The sequence below is a fragment of the Lacerta agilis genome, chromosome 9, assembly GCF_009819535.1.
Source record: "Lacerta agilis isolate rLacAgi1 chromosome 9, rLacAgi1.pri, whole genome shotgun sequence".
Taxonomy (NCBI): domain Eukaryota; kingdom Metazoa; phylum Chordata; class Lepidosauria; order Squamata; family Lacertidae; genus Lacerta; species Lacerta agilis.
Genome location: NC_046320.1, coordinates 17,877,573 through 17,888,357, shown reverse-complemented (window position 1 = coordinate 17,888,357; position 10,785 = coordinate 17,877,573).

Genomic DNA, 10,785 nt, shown 5'->3' with positions numbered 1-10,785 from the left:
GACATGCTTTGAAAGTGCTCTAAATCTGTGGTGCGTATGCAGTCTTGTGGTAAAATCAAAAGCTTAAACGAAAGTGAGATGGTTATAATTTCTGAACATGTTCCTGTTTTAATGGAGCAGGGTGGGGGAATTTCAAAATCTGCTTAATAAAGCTGTCGTGCAATAAATAAGCAGAGCGAAAGTTATCTTATGCTCAGATTGGGACAGTAACAGGGAAAAGGAAAGACAGGATAAAACAATATATAAGATGATGTTTTTCAGAGATTGTGGATTAGTCTGACCGGTTAAAGAGCCTATTTACTACATTCACTACCACATTAATACAGTGGTACCTCTGGTTACGAACTTAATTCGTTCCGGAGGTCCATTCTTAACCTGAGGTACCACTTTAACTAATGGGGCCTCCCGCTGCTGCCGCGCTGCCACCACACGATTTCTGTTCTTATCCTGAGGTGAAGTTCTTAACCCGAGGTACTACTTCCGGGTTAGCAGTGTCTGTAACCTGAAGCGTTTGTAACCCGAAGTACCACTGTACAAGGACTCGTGGTGATGTACATAGTTCACCCTCCTTCATTTTATCTTCACAGCATCCCTGTGAGGGAGATTAGGCTAAGAATATCCCAATGAGCTTTGCATCTGAGTGAGAATCTGGACTCTCTGGTCTGAGTCTGACGCTCTTAACGGTTAGGGTTTAACCACAAAACTGGTTCTCAAGTTCCCAAATTATTATATTACTTAAAATGCATTCTAAGGGGGAGAACAGGTGAAGATGGCTGCCAAAGAGACTGGGAAGCTGTTGCCAGTCAGAGTAGGCACTACTGAACTAGATGAACCACTGATCAGCCTCAGTATAACTTAAGGCAGTTTCATATCTTCTTTGGTGATCACTCATAGCCAAGTAAGATTGTCTTCCATAAACACGGTTTTAAATGACTGTGGAGGCCAATTCTGGATCCACACATCCTTACACAGTAGGGACATAGGTTTCCGGGCAGCAGTTGGTGAGGGTTTGGTTTGTTTCTCCCTTTTGTCCTGAGTTTGAGTGTCTTCAAAGTCCATGACACCTTTGGTAAAGGCTGTTCTCCAATTGGAGCGCTCAAAGGCCAGTGTTTTCCCAGTTGTCAGTGTTTATACTACATTTTTAAGATTTTCCTTGAGAGAGTCTTTAAAACTCTTTTGTTGACCACCAGCATTACTCTTTCCATTTTTAAGTTCAGAATAGAATAGTTGTTTTGGAAGACAATAATCAGGCATCGGAACAACATGACCAGTCCAATGAAGTTATTGTTGAAGAATCATTGCTTCAAGACTGGTGATCTTTGCTTCTTTCTGTACACTGGCATTAGTTCGCCTGTCTTCCCAAGTGATGTTTTAAAATTTTTCGGAGACACCGTTGATGGAATGGAATCTTCTATCTATCTATCTATCTATCTATCTATCTATCTATCTAAAATGAATGCTAATCCATTTTGAGAGTTAGACTAGAAATCTTTCTCACATACAAAAGCCACAGTCCATCACACGGTTAAGCACAAGCCAGCCCATTAAGTTTGATGAGTTTAAGTGCTGGATCATGGCCATGAGAGATTAACAAAAACAGCCTTGTCAGACTTTTATCGCCAGCTTGCTCTGGGAGCGTTTCCAGCTTTCCATACGCCGACTTTCTCCTGAAGCTATATCTCCTTAAGAGCAATTTTATCTATAGTGTGCAAATTACTTAATTGCATGCTATTAAAAGAAGAGATTCCAGTTCGAGTACAAAGCTCCAAGGTTCAAAGTTGTTGGTGGTTGTTTGTGTGTGTGTGTGTGTGTGTGAAAGAAATTAGGTGAAAATCTTATCGGCGATCTGTAGGACAGTTTGAAGTTTCGTTTCACTCTGCCGCATGAAAGCTCAACAAAATCTGTGTTGTGCAACAAAGAATCTAAGTTTCATATTTTCAGAACTACAAGCAATACTCACTCTCTTAATACTGGCTGGGATCCAGCATTCTCCCCCTTGGATCCACCCTCCCCCCCTGCAATGCTATATTGAAAGCTGCTTTTAAAGTTTCCTCACCCAGATGCATAGGCTTTGGGAAGGCAACGCAAGGGCTATGGGGTGTGTGCAATGTTGTCAAGGGCCTCCAAAAAAAGGCCTCGAGGGCCACATGTGGCCCTTGGGCCATGCATTAAACAACCCTGCTTTATAGCATGAAGCCATCCCTGAAATTTTGATTGTGGAAGTTCTGCTCAAATGTGCATGTTTCCCCAATAGAATTAACAAAGGTTCCTTAGTACCTGGAGAGTCTGATCTCTGAAAGTTTTGGGAGGGGGCTGTTGCTGACCTTACAGTGTCCCCACAGGAAGTTCGGCTGGCAGGAAACTGTGCCACTCGGCGTGGGCACATTGCTTTCAACGTCTTGAGAGCAACTCAGTGCCATGTGAAATGATGGTGTTGCTCCCAAAACGTTCCAGAAAGTGCAACTGAGAGGCCTGTGAGCAGCACAGCATTTTTTTTTACCTTTAACCAGATTTGTTAATGAATTCCCAAATGCACTGCCCTGTCTGTGTAGGGCATACTTTTAGGTGATCAATGGGGCTTACCTTTAGAAAAGTGTGTATTACAGTGTGCCCATTAATTCTGCTATTGATTGTAGTATATGAATTGGCCTTAAACCTTCTGTCTCATTCTTAAGGAAAGGGAAGCTGCTTCTCATTCCTTTTACACCAAGCTGCACCCAGAGATTTGTGGTCGCCCATGCAGTCAAGCCGAGGAATCTTTAGACTTTGGACTTTTCGGGCAATTTATCCGTGTTTCCTCTATTAAGGTTGTACTTTGTAATCAGCCTTGGGTCTCTGATGCCTCACATCTGGGAAGGTAGCCTGGTTCCCCGGGGCGGCTGAACTACATGTTCCTTTCGAAAAGCAAATTCAGGGACACGTTGACAAACTGGCCTGAGCCCCACCCAGACCTCTTCCAGAGTCTTAGACGGTGGCATGAGGAAGCAATGAGCTACTAAATTCTTACCGATCTAAATACGAGCAGTCTGAATTGTACCAGCATGATAAAAGGACTAGCTCTCCAAACATTTGGTTGATAATCAACATTTTTAGAAAAGGAGGAATGCAGCAGCAGCCTGCCTGCTGCTGATGTCAATCCCCAATGTGTTGATTGGAAGGTGGCAGGACTGGGAATCTGAGAGCATTGGTGGTGCCAAGATGTTAATACAGTCAGACCTTGGTTGTCGAATGCCTTGGTACTCAGACGTTTTGGCTCCCAAATGCCGCAAACCCGGAAGTGAGTGTTCTGGTTTGGGAACGTTTTTTGGAAGCCGAATGTCCGATGTGACTTCCATGGCTTCCGATTGGCTGCAGGAAGCTCCTGCAGCCAATCGGAAGCCGTGACTTGGTTTTCGAACCATTCCGGAAGTTGAACGGACTCCCGGAACAGATTAAGTTCGACAACCAAGGTACCACTGTACTAGAGTTTTTGAATCCAGATAGGTTTTTCAGACTGCCGTATTCACCCCATTTACCTGAAAGTGAGCAGCATCAATTCAAAAGAATTGACTTCTCAGTTGACAGGGTTAGAATTACCCTCAGCAGATTAATTTGTGGTAAACTATCTAATTCCTGGGGTACCCAACGCTGACCTCAGTGGATTTGTGTCTGTCTGAATGAAGGGATATCTATTCTACAAATCTGTATCTGTCCTCTTATCAGTTTAGCGATATCAATTCCCCCCCCCCAAGATTCCTGGTGTCCTCCCTTAGCTTTGTTTAGATTTGCCCTTTGTATATTTGGATAGTCCTACCTGGAAAATGGACTTGGAGAGGTGGGAGATTTCATAGAATCATAGCGTTGGAAGGGACCCTGAGGATCATCAAGTCCAACCCCCTGCAATGCAGGGATATGTAGCAATGTAGGGATATGCAACTGTCCCATATGGGGATAAGACCTGCAACCTTGGTGTTATCAGCACCACGCTCTAACCAACTTAGCTACACTGGAAGTTGTCATTTGGTGAGATTGCTGAAAATGTCTGTTGGATGTCCTCGGTCTCCCTCTGAACCACAATTCCCAGAGGTCTGATTGCTACATCAGTCTGTATGTGGCACGACCTTTGCTAGGGATGCGGGTGGCGCTGTGGTCTAAGCCACTGAGCCTCTTGGGCTTGCTGACCGGAAGGTCGGCGGTTCGTATCTCCATGACAGAGTGAGCTCCCATTGCTCTGTCCCAGCTCCTGCCAACCTAGCAGTTCGAAAGCACGCCAGTGCAAGTAGATAAATAGGTACCGCTGTGGTGGGAAGGTGAATGGCATTTCCATGCACTCTGGTTTCTGTCACAGTGTTCCATTGTGCCAGAAGCGGTTTAGTCATGCTGGCCACATGACCTGGAAAGCTGTCTGTGGACAAACGCCAGCTCCCTTGGCCTAAAAGCGAGATGAGCGCCGCAACCCCATAGTCGCCTTTGACTGGACTTAACCATCCAGGGGTCCTTTACCTTCTTTTTTTTTAAACACCTTTTAAAACCTTTGATGTGATTAAACTGTTCCCTGGTTTTCTGTTAAGCTGACTTGGCTTCCATGCTAGTTGCGTGTTACGCTCCTTGGGTATCAAGAATGAAATTACTGGCTCTACAAAGCTGCCCTTTGTTACCGTACTTTTATTTACTAAATCGTCACCTTGCGGGTTTTTCCAGTTTCCTCCACACCATATTATTTCTTTCTGGTTTCATTAATACAAACACCTTTTAATATCCTGCTTTTTCTTAAGATGTCCCTAATGTCGTTGGAGAAATGTTGGAGGGTATGGAGTTATCTGACCCCCAAGCTGTCTGAAGGAATCCTATATAGGGAAAGTTTTTTTTTTAATGTTCAATGTTTTTCTGTGTTTTTACATATGTTGGAAGCTGCCCAGAGTGGCTGGGGCAACCCAGTAAGATGTGTGGGGTATGAATAGTAAAATTATCATTATTGAATGGGACGTCCCCATCTTCATCTGAAAAATGTTGGAGGGTATGAGTTCATGGTTGATAAAGCTGATTTAAACCCTGATCTCTGAAAGTTTTGGGAGATGGCTGTTACTGATCTTACTGGGTCCCAACAGGAAGTTTGGCTGGCAGGAAGCTGTGCCACTCGGTGTGGCCACATTGCTTTGAACGTCTTGAGAGCAACTCAGTGCCATGTGAGATGATGGCGTTGCTCCCAAAACGTTCCAGGAAGTGCAACTGAGAGGCCTGTGAGCAGCACAGTATTTTTGTTAAGTTAGACAAGCAAGGAAGAAATGGGAAACCTTTGTCTACCTTGTAAGTGCAGGTGGCGCTGTGGTCTAAACCACTGAGCCTAGGGCTTGTCGATTGGAAGGTCAGCGGTTCGAATCCCCATGACAGGGTGAGCTCCTGTTGCTTGGTCCCAGCTCCTGCCAACCTAGCTGTTTGAAAGCACGTCAAAGTGCAAGTAGATAAATAGGTACCGCTCAGGCGGGAAGGTAAACAGCGTTTCCTTGCGCTGTTCTGGTTTGCCAGAAGCGGCTTAGTCATTCTGGCCATATGACCCAGAAGCTGTCTGTGGACAAACGTCGGCTCCCTCAGCCTATAGAGCAAGATGAGCGCCGCAACCCCAGAGTCATCCGTGACTGGACCTTATGGTCAGGGGTACCTTTACCTTTAAGATTCATGAAGGTGATCAGTAGCTGCCTCCTTAAAATTTCAGAAAGAAGTCTTTCAGGAGAGTTTTGTTTTGTAGGGGTGCCGTATTTCAAAAAGTAAAAACCAGGACACCCCAAACGTTGTTGAGCTTTTTAAAGACAAACATCAAAGTTGTTGAGCTTTCTTCATAAAGTTGTTGAGTTTTAGAGCTGTTTTAGACATTTTGGGCAAGATTTAACCCCGGTTTTCCAGAACATTTGCCTGATGTTCAAAAAATAACCCAGAATGCCATTTTGGGGGGAGAATTCCAGGACATGTCCTGGACAATCAGGACGTATGACAGCCTGAGTCTGTAGCAGTGGGAATAATGGAGTTAGGATTTCTGATTTGCTGCTTCGACAACCAATTTGCTACATGCATCACTCAATCCAGGTTGGAATAAAAAGTGTTTCGACCACACATTAATTAACCACGAAATTGTCCAGATACCCTTATTATTGTGCATTCATGATTATTTGTGCTCATGATGGTATAACAAAAAACGCCAAAAAACCACAATTTTTCGATTGACTTGCCAAAGATCCAGGACAAAGTGCCACATTCCACCTTTGAAATCCCGGGGACGTCTGGGACATTGTAGACATAGAGCAGCCCTATGTTTTGTGTCCCACCCATCAAATGAATGACCAAAAAAGACCGTTTCAGAGCAGTCTCTGTCTAAAGCTCTACGATGCCTGGGCCCAGCCCTGGTCCAAACATAAAGCAAACAACAGGTTATCGTGACAAACAGGGCGGCTTTGATTAGCTGTCACAGAGTCTTTTTAACAACACCCTGTAAAGCAAAGGGATTGGGGGTGGAGGTGGGGTGGGATGGGGGTAGGGCAAGTGCTTTAGCAAGACAAAAGGTAGCTGGATTCCGGTAATTTGGTCTCTGTGCTTTACCAAAAAACAAAACACTGTGGTGATATTTGCTAAGCTTTGTAATTCCAGATAATTGTGCAATTACGCAAATACCAAGGAGGACTCAAAAGGAGGAAATGAATCCAGGGTAACTAAGCCTCGGAGGAGACATGTGAGACTCTGACTCCACAAGCAAGTCTTCCTTTTCACCATGCACCATTATAATGGAAGAAAGGCTGGATATGCAAGAGTGGATAAATAAATAACCATGATTTATGTCTTAATAATGCCCAGAGGCATGTGTCCCCCTTCCCTCCACTTTTGTACTCTCAGTCATCTTCCTTCTCTCCAAAATAAGGTGTAACCCACAGATGCGGCTCCACCCCCCACCCCCCAGAATCCTGGAAACGGAAGTCTAAGGATGCTGGGAATTCTAGCGCTGTGAGGTGTGAACTACAGTTCCCAGGACTCTTTGGGGGAGGGAAAGCTCGTGCTTGAAAGGCATGGCGCGGATGTGACCGAAGATGAGGGATGCTCTCGGTTTCCTAACTCCTCGGATGTCATCTTTGCAGCCCTTACATATTTCAGGAACGGCAATCCTTGGAATGTAGTGAAAAATATTATGATTATCATGGATACTGTACAGCTAATTTACAACATGAATGAAAATATGTACAACATTGTACATATTGTGTGTACATTGTATACGTCGAGATCCGTGGGTATAGGACAGTATAGGTAAAGGTATAACCATTAGGTCCAGTTGCTGACGACTCCGGAGTTGCGGCGCTCATCTCGCTTTACTGGCCGAGGGAGCCAGTGTACAGCTTCTGGGTCATGTGGCCAGCACGACTAAGCCGCTTCTGGCGAACCAGAGTAGTGTACGGAAACGCCATTTACCTTCCTGCCAGAGCGGTACCTATTTATCTACTTGCACTTGACGTGCTTTCGAACTGCTAGGTGGGCAGGAGCAGGGCCCAAATAATGGGAGCTCACCCCGTTGTGGGGATTCAAACATTTTGAGAACATAAGAAGAGAAGAAGAAGAGTTTGGATTTGATATCCCGCTTTTCACTACCCGAAGGAGTCTCAAAGCGGCTAACATTCTCCTTTCCCTTCCTCCCCCACAACAAACACTCTGTGAGGTGAGTGGGGCTGAGAGACTTCAGAGAAGTGTGACTAGCCCAAGGTCACCCAGCAACTGCATGTGGAGGAGTGGAGACGCGAACCCGGTTCCCCAGATAACGAGTCTACCGCTCTTAACCACTACACCACACTGTATAGATCAACTATTATAACAACAAAGAGCCATTATCATTTATTACATTTGTATATAGGACAGTATACAAATGTAATAAGTAATAATGGCTCTTTGTTGTTATTGTTGATCTTATGTTCTCAAATGGAGAATCCAGTCTGTGCACCAGCACCCAGTTATGTACAAATTAAGGAATTGCAAGGAGACCATCTTCCTTACAGCAATAGACCAGTGCACCTGACCAGAGAAGAATGGCAGATCAAGTTGATGGATTATGCCAAAATGGCTAAAATGACCGGAAAAATCAAGGAAACCAGGAAGACCAAAATTTTAATAAGGAATGGGGAAAATTTATAATTTATCTTAAAAACCATTGTAAACAGCTAAAATTGTTAGTAGGATTGGAATAACACTTGAAGTCTAATGGTGAATTTTGGATATAATGGAGATGTAAAAGATCTGGATTTTTATAAAAGATGCAGGAGGAAATGACTAACAATAGAACCCGCAAAGGGGAGGAGGGAAGTCCAGGAGATTCTTTGGAACCATTTTTATGATGGATGATGGATGTTGGATATGTGATTGTAAAACTTTAATATGGAAAACTATATATATATATATATATATATATATTCAAAAACAAACTTAAAAACAAAAAGCAGTAATGCAAGTACCGGTAACAATTGCAATGTAGTACTTTGTTCCTTCGTTGTCACATAAAATTAGAAGTGTGGGATGATCATAAAGTACAGCAATTATTAACACCGGCCACTGTTTCTGAAGAAAATACTGTTTGAAATGTGGTCTTTTCTGTGCATGGAGAGCACCTGAAGGCTCGATTTGTCTCCTGCAAGAGCTTGGAGCATCCTAGACCTCTTCTATGCACTTCCCATGCAGGATATTACGGTAAGTCCCATAGGCGACACTATTTTCTGCCCTCAATAGGAAGAGCACTGGGTAGGAAGCTGGGCAACAGCACCGGCTCTACCATCATCCAGAGTGAGGCAGCCACTTCAGATGGTGGATTTTGAGGGGGATGGCAGCCCGGTATTGGAGGACAGATCAGCATGCCCCGCTCGCCACACCACTCCAGAGCTAGCCTGCTGTCCTCGGTTGGGGTGGCAGACACTGGTGGAATCTACACATTAAAAAAGTGCTTCGAAAACACTTAAAAAAAAAAAGTTTTGAAAAATGCATGGAATTTTGCATAGCTCGCCACCGCCATCTAGTGTCACATTTGTATATTGCACTTTACAACTCATTTAAAGCATTTTATTTGCAGCTGTGTAGATGAGCCCACTGCCCCGTCTCCAGCATTGAAATAATATCCAACTCATGATCCGATCAGCTTACAGAAGGAGGGTGGGCACCAACTTTTGCCTCAGGCAGCAAAATATACTGAGTGGGTGAATTATGCTGGATTGGCCTTCACCTTTCCTGAGATTCAGGGATGGGGAGAGGGCAGAGGAAGGAGAAAGCCAGACCTGCATATTCCTTCCTCTCTGCCACCATTGCATGTACAAACACGGAGCCATCCACTGTATCCATGTATTCCCGCCCTAAAGACATAGAATCATTGAATTGTCTAGTAAGAAGGGACCACAAGAGTCATCTAGTCCAACCCCCTGTAATGCAAGAATATCTTGCCCAATGTGGGATTCGAACCCACGACCCTCAGATTAAGAGTCTCATGCTCTACCAACTGAGCCGCCCCAGCAGACATAGAGAGATCAGGGGTGTTGTCCTATGTGGTCCATGCATGTAATGGCTCCATGCCATCTACAGAAAACTGCCCATGACACATCAACCTGGAAAAAACCAAATAACTTGGTATGTATCAAAAAAGGAATTTTGCCTCAGAGGCAGGGCTAGAAAATTAAATGTGGAATTTAAAATAATAGGTTCCCACTAAGCAGGATTAAAAAACAAAACAAAACCCAAAATGATCTTAAACTTCTTTGTTTGGGATCACACCACCAAATGCATAGTAGTTTAAAAGCCACATATATGGTTCCCCCCCCCCCTTAAACACACCTTCCTTTGTGGGAAAAAGTGATTATAAGTCTCAGTTTCTTTCCCCACAGACCAAATGATCCGAGCTACTTGTGAAATGTTGGAAAACGAGTTTGAGATGGACTAAGTGCCAATGGCTGACTGTTTCCTCCTTCTCCTCTGTGTACTAGCTACAAAGACAAAACAGCGTAACAAGGAAGTTTGTGTTCCTTGGGAGGTGGATTTGACCAAAAAGGAGAGAGAGTTAAAAGCAGAGTCTCCTGTTAAATAAAATCCTCTTTAGAAAACCTCCCATTCCTTTTGCAAATCCCAGCCACGAAAGCAATGGCATTGAGCACAAAAAAGGATCCTCAAAGATGTAAACGGAGAAGCTGCGTCGAGAGCACGTTGTGTGCGGCACAGGGTTAAAACTCCCACCGATCTTTTCAAAATAAATTAACCATTCAGTGTGGCTTAGATGCTGGTCATTGATCTTCCCACGTTACTGTGTAATCATTTTAACCGATGCTCCCACCAGTCCCAGCCAGCATGCCCGATGGCAAAGTAGGATGGAATTTGGAGTCTGGCGATGGCTGAGAACGCCATGTTGGATGTTGCAAATGTATAGACCAGGATCCCTGCATCCCATCAGAATCTCCTCTGTCCCCGACACAGAGGACAAGAAGCGGCTTACAGCGACAGAAGTAGCTGTAGCTGTAGCACAGTAGTTTCCGATGGCTTACGGGCCCTGGGATGGACAAGGGGGTTCAAGTGAGCCGAAAGGGGCATGATCGTGCTGTTGTGCCAACGAGTCCGGGTCTTTGCACAAGTCTGAAGAAGTAGACACCTAACTAGCTCCTTAGCAAGAGTAAAAAGGTAAAGGTAAAGGACCCCTAGACAGTTGAGTCCAGTCAAATTTAACTATAGGGTTGTGGTGCTCATCTTGCTTTCAGGCCGAGGGAGCCAGCGTTTGTCCACAGACAGCTTTCTGGTTCATGTGGCCAGCAT